The sequence below is a fragment of the Megalops cyprinoides genome, chromosome 1 (assembly GCF_013368585.1).
Source record: "Megalops cyprinoides isolate fMegCyp1 chromosome 1, fMegCyp1.pri, whole genome shotgun sequence".
NCBI lineage: Eukaryota > Metazoa > Chordata > Actinopteri > Elopiformes > Megalopidae > Megalops > Megalops cyprinoides.
Genome location: NC_050583.1, coordinates 14,516,839 through 14,540,047, shown reverse-complemented (window position 1 = coordinate 14,540,047; position 23,209 = coordinate 14,516,839). Strand labels below are relative to the sequence as shown.

The window sequence follows — 23,209 nt, the reverse complement described above, 5'->3', positions numbered from 1 at the left end:
CCTTGGAGCTATAATAGTCATGATGGCCTATTTCATCGATAGTGAGGACTTACTCTTTTTCTGGGCTGTCATAGGTAGAATGATAGAGATGGTTTATTTTTAATGATGTTATAAGTTGCTGCAACCTAAGAGGATGTAGAATCCCAGATTTCTCTCCAGGGAGAAAATTCTCTACAAAATTCATATTTTTTACAGAATTGGATTGATTTCAGAAGATCGATTAAATGTGTATTGTTTTTGTGCATGTGGTGTAATTTAACAGCTAAATGTACCAAAAAACAACTGATATGAACAATTTCACAATTGATGATTTCACAATTGATGATTTCAAAACTTTTTACACATTTCTACATCAACTAAAACAGAACAATGTTTCTCCGTAGAAACCTCTGAAGACATTTGTATTTGTGTACCGACAACATGGCAGCTTTCAAAAACAGTCAAGATTGGTTACAGACCACCTCCTCACCAGTTAAACAAGATGTCTATTTGCCAATCACATATCAACTGACATTCACATTTGTAAATGAAATTATTTAAACATATAGAAAGTAGATACCTACCTACCAGTGGCTAATACATAGTACAAATAAACAAAAAGTGTTGTTACTACGGCTTCTTACATGCTGATATGTCCTCTGTACCAGTGTGATCTCTGTATGTTTGTATACTTCACAGACTTCTACTTCACAGACATTCACACACAACCTTTCACATTTTACTAAAAACACATTCACTAATTTTCTTGAACTTCTTGAGCAATTTGTTACATGCATTGCAAAAGCATTATGTTCATGTTGAATAGTTTGGTAATGCATTGAATTTTGAATCAAACCATATTCCTCCAACAGACAAAATGTATCAACAGCTGTTCATCCTTTCTTTTAGTGCACATACAATGGGAGCTTGCTCATGCTCTTCAAGAAAATTTGTACTAAGTGAGTTAAACCAATTCCTGGTTTGAAATGGAAGTTCAAAATGAAAATACAAATCTAAAAGAAACATACCCGTAGTAAACTTGTAATTACTCATCTTTGTGGCAGTGGGGCAGGATCCCTGAAATGCAGTGAGATGTTGACGTCTCTGTGTGAAGAATTTCTCCAATTCTTTATCTTAATGTGAAACTGACACCTAAACACTCCCAGTTTCCATCAACCAATCAATTGTGCACATTAACCAACAGCATTTGCTTGTGCTTTGCACATATATGGGTTAGAATACAATGCTCTGTAAATTTTCTGCAGAGTGTATTCTGCTCTCTCTTTCTGATGCAATGGAAACATCATATCCCTTATGTTTATTCCATTTGCACCGCTATCCACTGCAGAAATGAAGCCTATTCATCCTTAGGTCAATATAACAGTAGTATCAGCAGAATATTATATTTGAGGAAGTGAACACCTTACAATTCAGACACCACGATCTTAAGTATGATGAATCTGGTATACAAGGTTGACAGAGAGGTCAAAAATTGTCTGACCTTTTCTTCCTCAGTGCAGATGCCTCTACTGGCCTGAGTTTCCCACCTTTTTGGAACTGGGTGGTCTCTTACTGCCTGCTCTACTGTTACAAATTCATTTAATTCTAGGAGGTTCAAAAGTACAATTAAATAACAGGACATCAATTTGAAATAGCTACCAGACTATTGTAGCCCACCAGAACTAGTATTAAATATAGTGAGGGACAGGTAGGAAGCATATGGTGGGGCATGAAGCTTGTGAACAGATGAACTTGCTTCTATTTTTCATATGCCACACTCACTTACATTGAGACAATAAGATGCCATTATACTTTGCCTGTGTGTAACGTGAATATTATTTCAAACGTGTATCTTTGCCCAACGACTGTTTTGATTATGCCTGATAAACTGCATAGTTATTACTAACTAGCTGGATGTTGTCCAGCTGAAATACCTGAATGTTGTTGGTTGCATTGGGGAGTAAATGTGTTTACAAAATTGGTGAAATCATGTTATTTTCACATGGCGGGGGAGAGAGAAAGGAGTGTGGAATTATTCAACAAGGAGTCAGCTATTGGTTTTTTATTGGGGATTTTCAATTGTAGACAATAATAATTATTTTCCATGTCATGAGCCAGGTCTGTGCATGTAGGTCCTGGAACACAGGCAGTGCAAAACTGAGTGCTCCCAGATCCAGTTCCAGCAAGACCCAGAACAAATGAAGCAGTGGTTATTAGATTCTTTTGAAAGAAAATGATGAGTGTAGACCTTTTACGAATTTAGTAACCAAGAGCTTTCTCTTAACACAAGAAGCCCTTACCAGACACGATCACTGTGAATATATATTATATGCTATACTATTGAACCATAATTCAGGCATGTACTTTTCACATTTGCTTCCTCACAACCATTACAACAATCACTTTTATTTATTTATTTTTTAATAGCAGACATATATAGTATAAATACTGCTGACATGATATGTGTGATTGGTTAGGTCTTAACAGTCTTTAAGTTAAAAAACTGGAACATAAAACCTGTATGCTTTTTTGCCTCTATAACTGATCCAAGTACTGCCCCTATCAGTGCTGCAAATATCACAGCAACTGGTCTGATCTGGTTTTCTGTTCTGCTGTGTTGGATCCCTTGATTTGCATAACATTCACTTTCTTTCTCTGAGAGCATTTTTCTATCTTCCCAAGGAGCTCCATGACCTGTGTGTGATTTTCCATGTCTTTGTTGTTGAAGACATTAAACATATGATCACGTTTCACGTTTCACGATCAACAGCTGATAAAGCTCTGAACAAATTGATCGATAGTCACGCTTCTCAATTCATCCCTATGAGTGAATAGAACTAAAATGTAGTCCCGCACTCTTTCACCGAAGATCTCCTCCAGTTTTTCAACTGCTACTTTCTCTTTAATTCATTTCCCCCTCTTGTAAAAGAATACATCTCACTGTGCAGGAAAGATTTAAGTATCAGTTAAATGTAAAGGTTTCTCCTTCTTCAGCTCAAGCATGGGTTCATGTCCACAGAGAGTCATTGCTTTCTTCATTTCTTCTTTCAGTTCCTCTTCAGAGAGCTCAGTATTAAAGAAGCCTGAGGTGTCAACCACTATGACCCCTCTTGTCACTGCTGCTTCTCCTTTTTGATATTTCAGCATGAGTGTAAATGAGCTTATGTCTAAATTAAACTTCAGCTGTATCACCAGAAGAAAAGCTTGGGGTCCAGGTTCACACAGAGTCAGAGCTTTCTTCATTTCTTCTTTCAGTTCTTCTTCAGAGAGCTCAGTATTAAACAAGCCTGAGGTGTCGACCACTATGACCCCTCTTGTCACTGCTGCTTCTCCTTTTTGATATTTCAGCATGAGTGTAAATGAGCTTATGTCTAAATTAAACTTCTCTCTTCCCAAAATTGTATATCCCGTGGCACGTTCACCAGCTCCACTTACACCAACAAGCACAATCTGTTGGGAATAAAGCAGTTGCATTTGATTCATTTCCCCCTCTTGTAAAGGAATACATCTCACTGTGCAGGAAAGATTTAATTTTCAGTTAAATTTAAAGGTTTCTCCTTCTTCAGCTCAAGCATGGGGTTCATGTCCACGTAGAGTCATTGCTTTCTTCATTTCTACTTTCATTTTCTCTTCAGAAAGGTCAGTATTAAACAAGCCTGGGGTGTTGACCGCTATAACTTGTCTTTTTCACACAGCTGCTTCTCCTTTGTGAGATTTTGGCATGAGTGAAAACAAGCTTACATCTGAGTTAAACTTCTCCCTTCCCAAATGCACATTCACCAACTCCACTTACACCAACAAGCACAATCTGTTGAGCTGATCCTGGAAATAGAGCAGTTACACTTTATTCATCTCCTACTCTTGTTAAAGAATACACTTCACCGTACAGGAAAGGATTTATTATTATTATTACCAGTAGTAGTAGTAGTAGTAGTAGTAGTATTGTTATTGTTGTTAAAAGTTAAGGCCAGCCCTGGCTCCATCAATGATCTGCTTTTCAAAAATGCTATTTCTGCAATTGCCCCTGTTGCTCATCCTGCTAGTGTTGTAACTGAGTTCTGAAGGTTTCTCATTCTTCAGCTCCTTTAAATGATTGCATTTTGCTGCTATAACTGATCCAAGTACTGCCCTTATCAGGGCTGCAATTACCACGGCAACTGGTCTGGTTTGGTTTTCTGTTCTACTGTCTTGGATCCTTTGATTTGCATAAGTCATTTCTTGTCTCCAGGAGCATTTTTCTATTTTCCCCAGGAACTCTGTGACCTGTGTGTGATTTTCCATGTCTTTGTTGTTGAAGACATGATACCTATTATCACATTTCTTAATCAGCTGATAAATTCTCTTGCTGAGAGAATCTGGTCAGACAAGCATGGGGTCCGGGTTCATACACGGTCATCTTTCTTCATTTCTTCTTCCGTTTTCTCTTCAGAGTGGGAAGTGTTAAACAAGCCTGCGGTGTTGACCACTATAACTTTTTCACACAGCTGCTTCTCCTCTTTGATATTTCAGCATGAGTGTAAATGAGCCTATGTCAGTTAAACTTCTCTCTTCCCGAAATTGTATTTACAGTTGCACGTTCACCAACTCCACTTACATCAGCAAGCACAATCCATTAAGCTGATCCTGGGAATAAAGCAGTTACATTTTATTCATTTCCTACTCTTTTTAAAGAATACACTTCACTGTACAGGAAAGGATTTATTATTAGTAGTAGTATTCATAATAATAATAATAATACTGTTGTTGTTGTTGGTGTTGTTGTTATAAACCAGTCATCTAACAGAGGATATGAGGGCTCTATGGCTAGATGACGTGTTGATAAGTAAATACCTTGACATCTAAAACCATCTAAAAAAAGTTGCTTGAGACTCCATGCATTACCATTTTTAGGTAGTTAACTTTATTAATGTCAAGGTGCAGGCACGGATTCAGACGTAGACCAGGCGAGTACAGGTTTCAAAGGCTTTATTTGGAATCGCTGGTCAAGCTCGAGGTGGCAGTACAGGCAGAGTCAAGAAAGTACATATAGGACTAGAGGAAATCCTCATATGGTGGTGCCTACGGGGAGTCAAGCATGTCCTATGAAAAAAATTGAGATGAATCATCCTATGATTAGAATTTCTGGAAGCTGAACTGATATTATGCCAAATGTCATTCCATGAAATGTCCTCATCCTTTATATTTAAGTTTCTACTCCAAATAGGTATCAATGCTAAAGGTTTGTATGAGGCCTGTAAAATAAAAATGTAAATTAAAGATGCCAATCCTTTTGATTTATGCTCAACAGCAAACAGATTATGCATTGGATGGAAGGGTAAACTTTCTCCCCAGGCGACACCATAGGCACGCATAGCAGCGCGAAGTCTCAGATACAGAAGGACCGAAGAGCCTGGAAGAACGTACTGTAATTGCAGGTCCTGGAACAATCGAATGCCATTCTGATTAAAAACAGATAAAATGCGAATGCCCTTACTGCTCCATTGCGAGGAGGCAAACGGGCGATTGTTAGTAAGGAGTCTATGGTTATGAATAATGGGTGAATGTGCATGCCATGTTTTTTTGGATTCTGTACACTTTTCTACTAATCGGCAAACTTCGATTAATTGAAATATTATGGGGCCAAAGTGCAATTTGCAATACCTAAGAGGAATACCTGCATAAATCAGATCACTGAGCTTGTAAGGTAAAACCATGTTGTCTTCTAACTTCCGCCAAGATACAGGAGTATTAGGACTTAGCCAGACATGCAAGGGACATAAAACAAAAGCATAAAAGTAAAACGAAGTTAAGTAGAACAAATTCAAAACCTTGATGCTGGTGTACAGGACAGTAAATGGAACAGTCCCATCATACCTTCAATCTGTTTTCAAACCCTATGCACCAGCCAGATCACTCTGCTCTGCAACCTGTGGAAATTGTCAGTACTTCAGCCCCCTACCCGTTTTTGTGTTCTCCCTGTCTGTTAGTATCTTCCATGCGCATTTTTGTTTAGAGTTCCCATGAGTTCCCCGGCCCTGCCTCACTCGCCGCTTTCTCCCCACCCACTTGATTTCCTGATCACCTCCACCTGCATCCCATCTCCTCATCAGCCCAGCCCTATATCTACCCTGCTTGTCTCTCTTGTTGCCAGTTCCTCTCAGTGCTTGTGCTGTTACGTTCCTGCCTTGTTTCTTGTGTTGCTGTTCCCGTACTGATTCCTGCCTGACTTCTGACCTTGTCCCTGCCTGCTGCCCTGCCTTGGTTGCCTGATCTGCCTGCCTGCCCAGTTTGACCCAGTCTGTTCCTGTTTTTGACCCCTGCTCCTTGTTGATTCTGCCTCAAGACTGCCCTCCTGGTTTTTGACCCTGCCTGTTCTACCGCTACGAACTTGCCCTGTGATTTCAATAAACCACTTAACCTGAGTACGCCTGGTCTGTGTTTGAGTATGTGCAGTATGTGAGTATGTGACAATGTCAGGGCTCAGGCAAGGACTCAAGCGTGGACACGAGCACTTCAGGTTCCAAAGGGTTTTATTAAAGACGTCGGGCGAAATCGCAAACCAGAAAAGGCAGTGTTGGTAACAGGCAGGCAGTCTTTGGGCAAACCAGGGTTGAAAACAGGAACAGGCAGGCAACCAGGCAAACGGAGCAAGGCGGCAAGCAGAAACAAGGTCGAGGTACAGGCAGGATCAAAAACGGCAGGACTTACAGGCAAAAACACAGCAACGAACTGGCAAACAAGACAGACACAAGCAGGGTAGATATAGGGCTGGGCTGATGAGGTGATGGGAAGCAAGTGCACAGGCAGGCAGCTGGAGGTGATCACTGTAATCAGGTGGGCGGAGACAGGGCGGAGAGTGGGGCAGGGTTGGAACGCAAGGAAAAACAACAAACAAAAGCACATGGACCACAATGACAGAAGGGGAGAACATAAACACAACAGCTAGGGGGCTGGAGTACTGACAGACAATTGTAGTGTTAGAAATAGTGATCTGACTCAAATTTGGTCATATTGCAAAAGGATCTTTCCAAATGGGACAGGGTCAGACACCCAGCAGTTGCTGTAAAAATGGTTGGAGCCTTAAAATGAATGCAAGCACTAACAGACAGGGATTTGATTGACCCAATTAATATAAACCCAGCCATTTTTCCCAACAATGAAACAAGATTGAGATTTTTCATTTGAGAGTAAGCAAAGTTCACTATTTATTATCTATTTGGAGATAAAATGTAAAGCAATTTAAATTCCCATGTCATTTATTTTTATTTGAGCTTAGCCCTGCAACATCCCCTGTAATACATTGGATGGATAGGTTGTTAACAAAAAGGAAAATCCCCTTGGTTAGTTCAGGCAAGTGGTTTTATTACATGGGCTGAAGCTAGGGTATTGGTTATCCATCTGATCCACGAAGAAACCACCATTATATTAATTGCTATAATTCAATTTGCGTTAATTTCATTTTTGCATCTTTGTGATTTGTTTCAACAACCTGGGGAAATAAACTAACAATTTCAGTATGCTTAATAATGGAAAAAGAAAAAAATTAATATTACATTGTAATATTTCTCTGTTAAATTTTAACTTCCGTTGTCATGTTTACGCAAGAGTTGGGGTCAATTTAATTAATTGAAAAACTTCGTAACCAGTGACTGTCAGCTCATGGACTGAATTTCATTTCATTTCATTGTCATCAAAGACATATCAATGGTTTACAGCATGGATTTGATAAAAGACTGTTAAGACAGTGGTAACAGGATTACCTGACAGGGTCACCATCTCATAATCCCTGGAAAACAGGCATTTCTTTGATGTCAGGTAGGCTTGGGGTTGAAATTGTTTGTAAAAATCAAAATTCATGTTTAATGTCACACTTCACACTGCACTGTCATTTTAGTGAGCCAACACTGGAGTTTGTAACAGGTTGGAATTTTCCAGATAAAAATAATGCCCATCACATTTACTGCTTTAAGATTGCATACTTTGCTTGGGTTGTAAACCAACATGTTTGTTGCTGAGTGAGCACTAATTTCAAATTTGGCACATTGAGTTGTTGAATGATGCTGACTATTGTGAATTTTCAAGGCCCTACTCCCTTAGGGGGCTATGTTATGCCCCCTAGAAGTAGTATTTTTTGTCATGATTTGAACAGTTTTATCTATTCCAAAAGACATTCTGAGCTGTACATTGGTGTGTAGGTCCATGTTGACATCCTCCAAAAATAATGTCAGAGTCAGATTGATAGGCCCCTCACAAATATTTCTAATTGACATTTAAAAAGAGAGATCACTTTAGAGAGACCAGTTTACTCTTGCCTTTTAATTATGTCATGACAAATGATCTGGGGAAACTACATATCAAATATTATGTAAGTGTGTCTATTAGTTTGGGAACTGTAAAAACTGTGGAGAAAATTAGAGCAGAGAACTACAATTCCCATGCAAATTATCATGAATATAATATCCAAGATGGTGCAGAAATGTAGTTCACTGTCATATCTTAAATCAACACATAAACACATTGTATTCCAGTTCATTGGCATTAATGGTGTCAAAAGGTGCTGAACTTAGGGAACAAAAACAAGGTCCTCATCTACCTTAATGGACTTCAAACATTTTTAATGTACAAATATTTCTATAAGGTAACTCACAGCTCCTGTTGCCATAGCTACATCCCCAAGAAGGAATGGTAATAGGATCACATCATCTAGGGACTATAATATGTCACACATCAGTTATTAAAGTTAGCGCATTCTCTGCTTTTATTCAATTGAAATTGTATGAATTCATATTTAGTACCGATATTTTTGATATTTACAAGCTAAGTCATTGTGCGGCTGTGTTTGAGTTTCTCCAGTGTCATTTCAAGAGTCTGACTTTAATTACTAGTTATGTCATATGTTTCATTGACTCCAGTTGTCCAGACTCCCGCTCTCCTCTAGCCAAGGTGATGTTTCACTTGCGCATGGAACCAAAAGTTCATATGTGTTATAACAGACATTAGTCCTCAAACCCATGCTGCATCATTGACACTTTGAGCGCTGGACAGAAGTCCATGTGTTCATAAACCTACATTCTGTGATCAGTGATTATGTTATAATAAAGATTATTATAAAATTATTTGTGTTAAAGTTCAACTGGGGGTTTGGGCTCACCCCCTTCCACAGAACTATACGTCATGAGCCTCATCAACCAATAATGTGAACATGTAAAATATGCTCTTCAGCTAATAGCTTAAATATCAAAAAACAGTTATAATAGGCTGCAAGCTTATCGTTTGGATGTTTCCCCTTGCGTTACACATTAAGAAAAACATATAGGGGCTCAATCCTTTAATTTAGGACTAACTCATGATTTAATGCAGTTAGCGTTTAATGCAATTAGCATGATCATCATGAATAAACCAGGTGTTAAATCAGTAAACTAATAATGATGTAAAACTGTTATGCTCAATATTACATAGAAATATAAAAAAAACAAAACAAAAATGACTGTGAGTGGGGGGAAAGGTTACACTGGGGCGTACTGCTCTCCCAACGTATCAAACCCGGTAGAGTCATTTAACATAAATGCCCCCAAGCACACAACGAATCACTACACAATACAATGATTCTCATTAAATGCCTGTGATTCCTTTGTCCATTTTTTTAGTTCATGACTCTGGGTCTGCTGCAGTAATGTGGCTTACTTTTAGGCACACATTGTAATAAATGCACCAACTGACCACCTGAAGCTGAACCTCAGTAAAACGGAACTCCTCTTCATCCCAGCCGGCCGTTCCCCCCTGCATGACCTTTCCATCACCGTCGATGGCACCACAATACCATCCTCTCAGACAGCAAAGAGCTTGGGCATCACCCTCGACAGTAACCTGGACTTCAAGGAGTACATTGCTCGCACGTCACGGGCCTGCCGATTCCTCCTCCACAACATCAGGAGGATTCGTCCGTTCCTAACCACATACGCGACGCAGCTCCTTATCCAGGCCACAGTTCTCCCTCGACTGGACTACTGCAACGCTCTCCTTGCAGGCCTCCCAGCATGCACCACCCAGCCTCTCCAGCTCATCCAGAATGCAGCTGCCCGACTGATCTTCAACCTCCCCAAATTCTCCCATGTTACTCCCCTGCTGAAATCCCTCCACTGGCTTCCTGTCGCTGCCAGGATCAGATTCAAGACCCTGACCCTCGCCTTCTCTGCAGTCAACAGGACAGCCCCTGCCTACCTCCAAGAACTCATCCAGCCCTACACACCAGCCCGACCCCTGCGCTCAGCAGCAACTGGACGCCTTGCTCCCTGCATGGTCAAGGCAGGAGGTGCTCGTTCTGCCAGACATCGGCGTTTCGCCTACATCGCTCCCCAGTGGTGGAACGAACTCCCGGTCTCGCTACGGACAGCTTCTTCACCCCAGTCCTTCAGACGGGGCCTGAAGACGCACCTCTTCAGACTCTACCTGGACTGACCCAGCACACAATTGCTGCCCCCTCCCCCCGCCCATCAGTGCTGTCGTAAATTGCTGTGCTTTTTAAATTGTGCTTTTAAATTTGTCTCTTGTTGCCGCCTTTACCCTGACGCTCATTGTGCCGTTTGAAGTTGTTGAAGTTTGCTGTTCGAAAGTGTATCGTATTAGTTGCCCTATAGGCTGTAATTGTACAAATCTGATAGTACTGCGTCCTCAAACAGACCTTGCTCTCAGCTGAGAACTGTCTCATTGTGGAACTGTACACATCCTGTCCCCGTACTGTCGCTGTACTTACTGTATGCACTTTTGTAAGTCGCTTTGGATAAAAGCTACATGTATGGGTACGTTAAGTGTTTTTCATTTGGGACTCAAACTCCATCAGGTGCGGATTTAAGTTCCATTTTCAATGCATGGGAGAGTTTGCATTAGTGTACCCAATCCGTGGGCAAAAATGTTGGAATTTAGTTTCAAATAATAAAGTCACAAAATGTATGTCTGTTATAATTAATGGAAAGCACTAATCTCACCTACTGACTGTGCTGAATCAAGCCCCACACAGCTTAAAAAGAAAACATGTTTATTTAAACAAGTGAAAAAATAAAATGCAACAGTGGAAAAAAAATCATCAGTTTCATCAGTGAAACATCCATAAACCTTTAATCAATATATTATAAGCCCCATAATATCAATCAACAATAGTGCAAGAGAAAGTAATCATAGTAGTCTCATAGTATAGAAACAATTTCATTCAAAACAGCATTTGGTAAAAATGTCTCAGAGCGGTTCTAAGTCTCTCTATGGGCATCCTTATGTATTTCATTTTCTCAGTTACTGTGAATTACTTTCTTGTGGAAATTCAAAGTTAAAGAAAATGTGAAAATGAAACATTCAAACCTGCACTATCCTCTGTATTTATTCATACTTCCAATTAAATGGGAAATAAATATGATAGAACAGAAAAAAGGGAGTAAGCGATTGTTTTCCCTCTTAAAAATGTTTCCACTTTATACTTATTAGCATTACAGAAAGCAACGTATTGCTGTTCACAAATAAAACATTTTATTCCAGAAAAACAGAGGGCCATATTTACTCTCATTTTAAAGCAATCTTTAACACACAAGAAACACAGAGTAAATTTTCTCAAGCTCCACAACAATACAGGAAGTGTCTTGTAAGTGTCTTGGAGGATGTACAAAATATAAACTACAGAATTTACAAAACACAAAGAACCCTTGTACTTTCTGGAATATTATTAATTAATTTTGGGCACAAATAACTTGGCCCTGTTTAATGCTCTAAAAAGTCAAATGTAACATATTTTTTAAGAAACAAAAACATCAGTTATTTACATTTACATTTACATTTATTTATTTAGCAGACGCTTTTATCCAAAGCGACTTACAAAAGGGCATTCACCAAGTATAGCGACAGTACGGGGACAGGATATGTACAGTACAGATATGTATTTTTATGTTATACCATATTTATTCCTGTTTAATCAGGGGTGTGAATGAAACTGCCAGCGCTGTATGAAGAACAATAGAGTGTAGAGCTGATGCCCAGAAGATGCACCATCGAATCTTGAACTCAAGTTATATAATTCCTTTATTGCTGTCTTCTTGAAAAAATATCACATTACATATATAGATTTGAGGACATTTGCAGAACCTATTCATTACTTATTGAATCATATAAAAGGAGACCCTTTCCATTTGTGGGGGATACATTCTCAAAACTCCAAATGGCAAATTCGTAAAGGGTGAGGGTCTGCTGTGGTCTTTTTACAGTGAACATTTTCCTTGTTCACTGCAAGCTGCATCGAGAAGCTGTGTCTTTGATTTTCCTTCCAGCTGCTGCCAGTGATCCCACTGCTGCCCCTGCTCCAGCACCTATTCCTACCATCTCTGCCACTCCCAAACCTACGACTGCAGGAGCAGCAGCCCCACCTGTTGCTGCCCCAGCTGCCACAGCCACAACTATTATTCCGAGTGACATCAGAACATTATTGTTAAACTCATTATCTCTCTGGGCTTCTTCTCTAGCCTTTCTTCTTTCCTCCTTCCAGAGGTCATTTATCTTTTCCTGCAATTCCTCTTCCTCATACTGTTTTTTGAGTTCCTCTTCCTTCGTCTGTATCTCATCTTTTTTCTTCTTCAGAATCTTCTCCATCATCCTCTTGATGGCTCTCTCTGCCTCTTGTAACATTTCATTGGTGTAGTAGCCTCCCTTATTCTTCTTAACAATCTTGGTATCAATCATTCTTCAGCAGTTCCTTGACCTGAGTGCGGTCATTCATACTGTTATTATCAAAGGCATGATAATTATTCCCATAGGTTTTGAGCATCTGTCTAAGCTGGGAGGATCCTTTATGCCCCCCTTCTAAATACTCCTTTAAAGATTTTGTCTTTCCGTTGATTCCTTGTAATTCATCTGCCCCAGTGAAAAGCACCATTGTGTAGCTGGATGCTTTCTCACCAAACATTTCTTTGATGAGCTCCACCGTTTCTCTCTCCTCTTCTGTAAATCTCCCCAGCTGTATCACAACCAAAAACACATGGGGTCCAGGGGCCATCATGGAGATGCTTCTCACAATCTCCTCTGTGAGTTTTTTATGAGAAACATTTGAATCATACAACCCTGGAGTGTCAACTACAGTAATACATCTCCCGCCAAAGTCTCTGCTTTCTCTTTTACACTCATGTGTTACGGTGGAGGAGCTGATGTCAGCTTCAAATACCTCTTCACCAAGGATTGTATTTCCAGATGAACTTTTTCCAACTCCTGTTTTTCCAACCAGCACAATCCTCAGTTCCTCCTCATCTTCTTTGTCTACCAAAGAATAATCACATAGAAGTTATTTGTAGAGAATAAAATGCACAAATAGTTAGCAGTATACAATCTCTAGCTTGTTCGCTAGCTTTGATTTCCTGTTTTCCCAAATGTATGCCAAGAATGTATAGTTACAGTATAATTACTGAAAATCTCAGGCAAGCATACTCCCAAGTATGGCTTGTTTGCTCTAGCTTGGACAAGTTCCTGCTGTGTTTGTGCTGTGTTTGTTTGTGTTGTGGTTTCTGTGCTATTACATTCAATAGGATAAAAATAAAAATTGGTGCTATTTACCTAGCTATTACATAAGGTAGGTCTGATCTGCTCCTAAAGTTGAATCTTTTGTTGCCATTAGGGGACAGAGAGGGAATTTTCCACTTTTTTTCCTCCATCGCAGCTAATTCGGCTCTAGTCAACGAGAGGTTTTTTGTGGTTTTTCGCCCTCTCAGGAGCAAATCTCTAAATAATTAAGTAGCACACTTTAGCTAGCTATCCGGGTAGTTTAGCTAGCTAGCCGGTTCGCTTGTTTACCTTTTTCTACTATTTTTCAGCGTCAGATTTTAGGATATTCTGATTCTGGTTGTGTTAGCGCGTCTGCTGAACTGTAAACGTAGTTTTATTGTATTAGGCTAAGTGGCACTTCTTGCGCTTGATTTCTGCCTTTGACTGTTCTGAGCCACCTCGGTGCTTTTAGCACTTTTTTAGCTGGTAATTCTGTCTCGGCAGTAAATCCTTATTTAGGGAAAGCGTTTCAGTTAGGGGAAAAAATGTGGCCAAAACTGTGCGAGAGTTGCCGGATGATCAGATTTCTGGAGGGAGACCTCCAGAATGAGTTCATCTGCAACCGTTGCCGACTTGTTGAGCACTTGGAGAACAAGATTCTTGATCTCGAGGCCCAACTAGCTGGACTCCACAGTAATCCTGAATTGTTAGAGTTCCAAGAACTGATTAGTACGCCTTATAGAGAGATAGTGTGCTCACCCAAGCCGGGTAGGGGGGAAGATACAGACCAGATAGGACGAGAGAGCTGGGTTACAGTAGAGCGTAGGCGTAGAAAGGGGCACAAAATTCCAAGAGGGGCGGCATCTCCTGAGATCGCGGTGACCAACCGTTTCGAGCCACTGCAGGACGAGTTGGCCCACGATCCTGAGAGTGGGAGGACTGAAGAGCCCCAGGGCACCCAGGTGGCCTCATCCTCCAAGAAAAGGGAGTTGGTGATAGTGGGGGATTCAATCATTAGAGGGGTAGATAGCATAGTGTGTTCGCGCGACAAGGAGTCTTGCATGGTCTGTTGCCTGCCTGGTGCCCAGGTTGGAGACCTCATGGAGAGTGCGGACAAGCTCCTGGCCAGAGCGGGGGAGGATCCAGTGGTCATGGTCCATGTTGGAGCCAATGACATAGGAAAGGGTAGGTTCGGGGTTCTGCAAGAAAAATTTATTGAGCTAGCGGGGAAGATTAGGAGCAGAACCTCCACGGTAGTCTTCTCTGGAATTCTACCAGTACCACGTGCAAGCAAGCGTTTATATGGAGGTTTAACACGTGGCTACAAACCTGGTGTAGGAAAGAGGGGTACAGGTTTATGGGGCACTGGGACTCCTTTTGGAACAGGGGTGACCTGTACAAGCGGGACGGGTTGCACCTGAACCGGAGGGGTACAGCTGCACTGGGCCAGCGTATGCTTAGGGTAGCAGAGGGTTATTTAAACTAGGGTCTGGGGGGGCAGGGAGTTTATACAGTCAGATGGGTAGGGATAGACAGACTGCCGGAATAGAACACACCATGGCTAAATATTTTATTAGTAGAGAGGAAACGATGCTTGTAAATCAGTCAGAGCAGCACTGTAATAGAGGTGGTTCTGAGCAGTTGGGGGCAGGGGTGAAGGGCAGGAGAGGCACACGTGGTACCCTGAAATTCGTCTGTTTAAATGCTAGAAGCATAAAAAATAAAATTCTCGATCTGGAAACTGTTATGAGTAATAGTAACTTTGATGTTGTTGGGATTACAGAGACGTGGCTAGGTGCAGGGGATGGGGATGAGTACAACATAGAGGGATACAAGCTGCTAAGAAAAGATAGAATCAATAGAAGAGGAGGAGTCGTAGCTCTCTATCTAAAGGATAATCTTAATATTCAGGAAATACCAGGAATGGAGCCCCTTGGTGTTAGTGAAGACATGTGGATTAAGATATTGGGGGACAATGAAAAAGGTCTGAATGTTGGAGTATGCTATAGGCCATCAGCCTCAGACAGCAATGCTCTTTGATAACATTAAACTAGCATGTCAGGAGGGTGAGACAATAGTAATGGGGGACTTCAATTACCCTTCAATTAATTGGGAAGCTGTGTCAGGTCAGGGTAAATGTGAGGAAGAGTTTTTGGATGTTGTAAATGACTGTTTTTTGATACAGTCTGTTGCTCAACCCACGAGAGAGAACACAATCCTAGATCTGGTTCTGTGTAATAATCCTGATAGAATCGGCAGTATTGAGGTAGGGGAACCACTCGGTATAAGTGACCATAGTTCAATTACATTTGAAGTTTTTTGGCAAGTTAAGTCTGCATTCTCCAATGCTAGAGTATTCAACTTTAGGCAAGCTAACTTTATTAAGATGCATGATTATACAAGGAATATAAACTGGGTACCTCTTCTAGATGGTAAAACTGTCAAAGAAATGTGGTGCATATTTAAAACGATTATTCTGGATGTACAGCGTAAATTCATTCCGCAAGTGAGAAAAGGAAAGCTGAAAAAGAAGCATCCACAGTGGATGAATAAGTGGCTATGGAACAGTTTGAAACAAAAAAGGAAATTATGTAGAAAATACAAGTTGGAGAGCTCAGATAGTAATAAGATTGAATTCAGTAATATGCGAGCTCAAGTTAAGAAAAAAATAAGGGAAGCTAAAAGGTGTTTTGAAAGACAGATTGCACTAGATGCAAAGAGCAACTCTAAATGTTTTTTTCAATATTATGGTCAAAAAGGATAGTTAAGGATGAAATAAGAGGTATAAAAAATAAGGATGGGGTTATGGTTTATGATAATAAAGCTATTGCGGATACACTAAACAGTTACTTTGTAGAGAGTTTCACTAGTGAAGTGTTTTCACATATGCCTTCAGGTGCAGTCAGTCCTCAGAGACTTATAGAGGAAATTGATTTAAATGATGCAGAAGTACTAGATAAACTTCAAAAACTTAAAACAAATAAGGCAGCAGGCCCTGATGGAATATATCCAAGAGTTCTCAGAGAACTAGCAGAGGTGGTTTACAAGCCTCTGACAGTTATTTTTAAGCAATCCCTTAAAACTGGAGAAATACCAGATGACTGGAAACATGGCAGTGTAGTACCTATCTACAAGAAAGGAGACCGGACTGAAACAGGAAATTATAGGCCTGTCAGCTTAACCTGTATCGCATGCAAAATACTGGAATCCATCATTAGGGATAATTTGGAATTATTCCTGGAACGAAATGGTGTTCTAAATGATAGCCAACACGGTTTTCGCAGAGGGAGGTCATGCTTAACAAACCTCCTGGACTTCTTTGAGGAAGCTACAGCATTTCTGGACTCAAACCAAGCTTATGATATTATCTATTTGGACTTTCAAAAGGCATTTGACAAAGTTCCGCACAAGAGACTCATATTGAAAATGACATCTGCAGGAATTACAGGAGCTATCACTGAGTGGGTTCGAAGTTGGTTGTCCAATAGAAAGCAGACTGTAACTGTGGGAGGAAATGTGTCAGAACAGGGTCCTGTACGAAGTGGAGCCCCACAGGGATCGGTGTTGGGGCCTTTGCTATTTCTTATATACATAAATGATCTTGATGCAGAGGTTAAAATTTGCAGATGACACAAAACTAGGGGGTCTAGCCAACAGTATAGAATCAAGTAAGGTAATACAGGACCTAAACAGCATCCAAAAGTGGGCAGATACCTGGCAGATGACATTCAATTTAGATAAATGTAAAGTCTTGCATGTGGGAAATAAGAACCTTAGACAAGACTACTTCATGGGTGGAAAAAAACTAGAAAGTGCTCATTTTGAAAAGGACTTGGGAGTAATGGTTGACCCAAGCTTAACAGGATCTAGGCAGTGTGCTGTAGCAGTAAAAAAGGCCAACAGGATGCTGGGATATATAGCCAAAAGTATTGAGTATAAATCTAATGAGGTTACATTGTGAAATTATACAATGCCTTAGTCAGACCGCACCTGGAATACTGTGTGCAGTTCTGGGCACCGCACTATAAAAAAGATATCGAAGCTCTAGAAAAGGTTCAAAGAAGGGCAACTAAATTAGTTCCTGGCATGAAATATAAAAGCTACGAGGAAAGACTCAAGTTACTTAACCTATTTAGACTAAGCGAGAGGAGGCTTAGGGGTGATTTAATTGAGTTATTTAAATTTATAAAAGGAATCAATAAGGTTAACTATAATAGATTCTTTAGGGTGAGTTCAGTCTGTAAAACAAGAGGACATAAATGGAAACTAGTTAAGAGTAAGTTCCGCACTGATATAAGGAAATATTGTTTTACGCAAAGAGTTATCAATACATGGAATAGGTTGCCAGGTCATGTAGTTGAGGCAAAGACCCTTGCTGTGTTCAAGTCTAGACTTGATGCAGTTTTGGATACTCTTTAATTAAGAAATGGCGAGCTTAGTTGGGCCGAATGGCCTGTTCTCGTCATCATATGTTCTTAAGCGTACCTGGTACACTATACAAGCTGACAATTAGGGATAAATGATCTGCACTGGGCAATAGACATTGTTATCACATGTAAGAATCTGAAAGTCCAAGTTCTAAACCAATTTTCCATTATTTCAGTGAAGGCATGCCAAATTTCAACAAGAATCATAGCAAATGCATAACAGCTATTATCATTAAAAATTCCAGGGGTTAAATTCATCACCAACCTATTGAACACATTGTAACACAGATTCATGGACCTGCGAGTTTGTAACAGGAACCTGTTGATCTTAATGAACACAACATAAGGTAAGATCGCTCAAATGCACTGATAACAATTTAAGAACAGCTGAGCTGAATTTACTTATTCCAGTAATGTGACATTTTTTTGGATGCAACCAGATTCTAGGTCCATTCCTTATTTTTCAAGATGAAATTTTGAATTTGAACTGAAACATCATCTTATTCCTTTCTAGACTCCTCACACGGGGTACGATGTAATGTAGCGGATATAGCTATCCTCACATGAGGCACAAATTAATGGGGTGAATATAATACTCATCTTATGAATATAAATGCCAAATATAAATTATCTGGGCAACATTTTAGGAATTTCACCTAAAAATTTAAACAAATGTATTCAAATAAGGAATTAATCCGAAGGGAGATGACATTTAATTTGTAGACAGAAACTAATGGACAAAATGGACAAAAACTGTCAACAACTTTTACACATTTCGTCTCAGGAAGGAAATAGAACTTAAGTGCTCCTGAAAGTGCTATATCAAGATTCTTCAGCCTCCTCGCGAACTGTCCTAACCTGTTAAGAACTGCCGACAGGTGGCAACATCGAGGCAGCGTGCACGATTTTTTTTTTTCGCGAGAGCAAATACGTTTTGAATAGCCTACATCTGACAATACGGAGATATCGGTCCGCTATCGGTCGATAAGGACGCTGTTTTATTTGTCACCAATCTCGTTAGAGACGTTGTTTCTCCTTATGTGAGAAGAACGCCAACACGTAGCCCATATGTATTTTAAACTGCGACACTTGGTAACGGGGAAAAGCTTTTGTTTGAAAATGATTTCAGCCCACATTACTTATTCACTAATTAGTGTCGCAGTGAAATCCATAAATTACAATGTTTCACATATCAGTTATTTCATCTATGGGGTTCATAAGATCATGCGTTGTATTGTAGAGACATGTTATGAATAAATCTAGCAACAGCGCCGAAAAAGCCAGCTGCATGACAACAGTTTATGCCGAGTTCAGACTACGCGATTTCAGTCCGATTTTGACATGATTTTGTCGTAGCCGGCAAATTTCCAGCGTCAGGCCCGAATGTGAACATGGAGAACGACGCCGAATGACGAACGGTTCTTGTAATGTGACATAATCAACGAACAGCAATGTGGCGTCTGGGACGCCCCACGACACCCCGATGAAAAGTCTAGTATGTCAGAATTTTTGAGAATCTCCTACGATGTGTTCCGAAGTTGACCAATAGGATGACAGAGTGTTCTCTGCAAACATGGAAATTAGGAATAGTAACAGTAGGCCTATATTATTTTTAAACGTCGGTAATATTATTTTAATTGGGGTTACACATAAAGTGTTACAGTAGGGCCTAACTGTTCGTTGCATGGAATTACAGTAATAACAGTAATCGGTATTGTAATGAACGCTGTTTATTGGCCACGTCGACCACGCCCCCCTGGCCACGTCGATCACGCCCCCGGTGATGAACTGAGATTGCCATAGCCGCAGGTGGGTGGCACACCTGTGGCTTATTGAAATCGGTGACATGTTTAAGTGCTGGCGGAGTGAGAGGGGTGGTATAAAAAGGGCAGAGCTCGGGAAATGAGGGAGAGCCTTGGAATTGTGGGTTAATTGCTGCCGGATTCTGCGCTGCGGAAAATTGAGAGACGTTGACGAACTGAACCAGTAGGCCTACTCCCTTTTGAGCCGATGTTAGCGAGTATGCGTGTAGTATGTCGTTTTAGCTTGGACATTTCAGCGATTAACCACACTGAGCAGACTAGGGTGAGTTAGCCCCTGACCGGAGTTAATGGCCAGTCCCTTCCCCAGAATAAAACCGCCATAGAGAGGAATAGATTAGGCTGGGTTTGATGTGGGGCGTGGGTGTCTTGTATGCCGGTTGGTGATTCTGCGGCCATTAGGTTTGTGTCGAATCTGTATATTTTTTTTAGGTCCTGTGAATAAACGTAGGCCTAAGTAAATTTTGTACGCGTGCGTGTTAACCCTCCTCCGACAAATAAGTAGGCTATTAGGCCTGCAGTATTTGTTGAACTCACAACTACGTTTACACTAGTTGTAGAAATCGTGTACTAGTGACAACGAGGCACATTCTGTATCTGCGATTTAGGAGCTGATAAATTCTCCGGTGTAACGCGTGAACTCGGCAGCAACAACACACAACACTCTCCAGCAGCTAACGTCGCCATGACAACGATGTCAACGATAGGGAAATGAGACACATTAAAACCACATTCATCTGGGGACAGGATCGCTGTGAATGATCTCCAGCTACACTGTATATTCAACGCCACTAACAATTTATTGATCAATTTATTTCAAAATAGAAAACGTTACACTTCATAAGGTATTATTGTATTCATAACACGAGGTAAGGGCTGGGTCGGTCCGGATGCGGATCGAGGTCCGGACTTGCATCTGCGCCTAGGGCTATGACGTTTGTAAGTAAACTGAACGCATATGCGTCACTTCAGGCGGTGGTCAATGAAAAGAACTGGAGCTGAATTTACGCTTGAGTGGGTGTGGTAGAGCCGAGTTGAACTGGGCGTGGCTGAGCTGGCTGACTGGGAGAGGGTGTGAGAGCTACTTTCATGTAATGTTCTTGACATAACACATTCGTTACCTGAAGTTCTCTTTGAAGGACAGACAACCCATACTGTCTTCTTCGTGACACCCAGGAACGGGTCCACAATTGTTTTTTATTCTTCTCGTTCTTTTCTGAACAGAAGACCGCCAACATCACACACAGCGCATCTGTAGCCATGATGGACACTTTCTTAACCCACCTCCCCGACGACATGCAAGGACGTGAACGATGGTTGGTTGGGGTCAAACTTGTAGTGTTGCCAGTCTCCCGACCAAGACGAGGCAAGATTTTATGACATTATGAATCCCCAGTCTGACATGGTGACCGTTGTGGAAAAACAAAAAAAAATCGTGTAGTCTGAACCCGGCATTACACAATTCTGTAAAATATCTACAACCTGCGAAATCGCGTGGCAATATGTGAGATTTGAAGTCCATTGTCCTCGAAGGGAAGAGGTTGCAAATTAAGGCGATATTAATCTGAATAAATTAAAATTATAAAGCCTTGAGCAACATTTTATCATTGCAGTAATTAACAAAATAATTTCACTTGTTTTGTTGCCTTCAAGTTGACTTCGAGTGAAAACCATCCGTGCTAATTTGTTAATCACATTTATGAAATATTTGATCATCTTCACAAATAGCAGCACCTTCTGCTTTCAACGATTGCATTTATTTGGCGTTTTCTCAACCTATGAGAAGAACTGTTAAAACGTCATCACTAGCGTTCTTTTGCGGCAATTCACATGTCGTAAATCAACAGATCTAAGCGAGTAAGTGGTCTCACAGCTAATAGTAGGAAACACAATGAATAAGACTCATTTTTACTTCTAAAAGCGCATCTAGCAGGATTCTTACGAGTCCTCAGACGCTTGATGGATACGGGCTGGACCAACTAAGAGACTTTTTGTGGGTTTGTTATGAAAGTTAAAAATGAAAACACAAATCTACAAATACATACCTGTATACGTAAGTGGAATCTTGTCACTCATTTTGTAGCGGTGTGTCAGGATTTCTTAAAAGTGGGGTATTGACGTCTCTGTTTCTACGTGAAGCAATGTCTGCGCTGTTTTCTCTTTTATATGAATGTCGCTGACACTTGAACACGCCCAGTGGTAGACTCAATCACCTGGCTCAGCCAATAGCTCTTTGGACTTATGCGGGTTTAAATCCAATGCTCTGCAAGTTTCCTTCTGTAAGCGCGCATTCGATAATCATATAGTGCGGTTGCAAGACATTAGTAAATTTTCAAGTGATGTGAAAGTTTTCCAGGAATAGGAGGTTATGTATGCAGGTCATTTTTGAGCATGCTGTACACCCAACATTATGAAACATAGCCTTACTCTGCCAGTGACTGTGAATGAAGTTAATACTGTTACAAAAAAAAACAGTAATGGGTCCACAGGGCGAAGTGAAACGATTGAGAAAGTATTGCATAATATTGTTTTGGAAATGTACTTAGACTGTAATGTAATGTATTAAGACTGTCTTTGGTGTCAAATCTGGTATAGGTGTGTATTTCGTCCAGTAGTGTGTTAACATTTACCATAAATTGGAATTTAAAATGCTTGATTTGTTGACCAAACAGAACCAGTCTTACAGAGACAGACAGTGTAGATGTGTCATTTTACATTTCTTACCTTTATTTACTTTTTGCACTTTATTACCATCTGCTAATCCATAATAGTTACTGAGTGATAGATAGCTTTGTTTACATTTCTCTCCATTCAATTATCTGGTCCATCACAGCACATAATATTCATCAGTAAAATATTCCAGTTTGCCATATATCATAATTTTTCCACTTACCTCCTGGTTTGCTTCTCTGTTGTACCAGAGACACTGATGGTGTAGTGTTATATTTCCCTACCTTGAAAACATTTACCATAGTAAAATATGATGTGTACTGTAATTGCTTTTGTACATTGCAAATGTGTCTACTTTGCTGCCTTCCTTACATTTTGTTTCCCAGGAACATCTGAAACATCTGTTCAGGTGGTGGTAGCTTGTTTTCATAATGGACTACCTTCCTATCATATTTTGCTTCTCAGAGACACCTAATAATAATTAGCCAGGTTGTGGTAGCATCTTTACTTACAGTGAATTACCTTTCCATCACCTTTTGGTAGCATATTTTTGCAATGATTTACTTTGCCATCATGACAGTGTATGTTTGTTCACAATACATCACCACTTCATTAGATGAACATGGTCTTGAACTGAAAGGGGCATGTAAAACTTTTTTTTTGAGGGATCCTAATGCCTCTGTCTAGCAGCCACATTTGTAGCAAATACTTTAAGCAAGGTCAGTAGACACAGTAAGTGAAGTTGAAGTTTATGTGGAACCTGTAACAGCTAGGTATGCTCAATTTGACCAAAAAAAAAAACTGTTCAGCTTCCACAAAATGAAA

General features: G+C 40.3%; 1 pseudogene; it reads right to left on the bottom strand.

The window, feature by feature from the left end:
• Nucleotides 1–12,219: 12,219 nt before the first annotated feature.
• LOC118774452 lies at nucleotides 12,220–21,834 on the bottom strand (annotated as a pseudogene).
• Nucleotides 21,835–23,209: the final 1,375 nt, after the last annotated feature.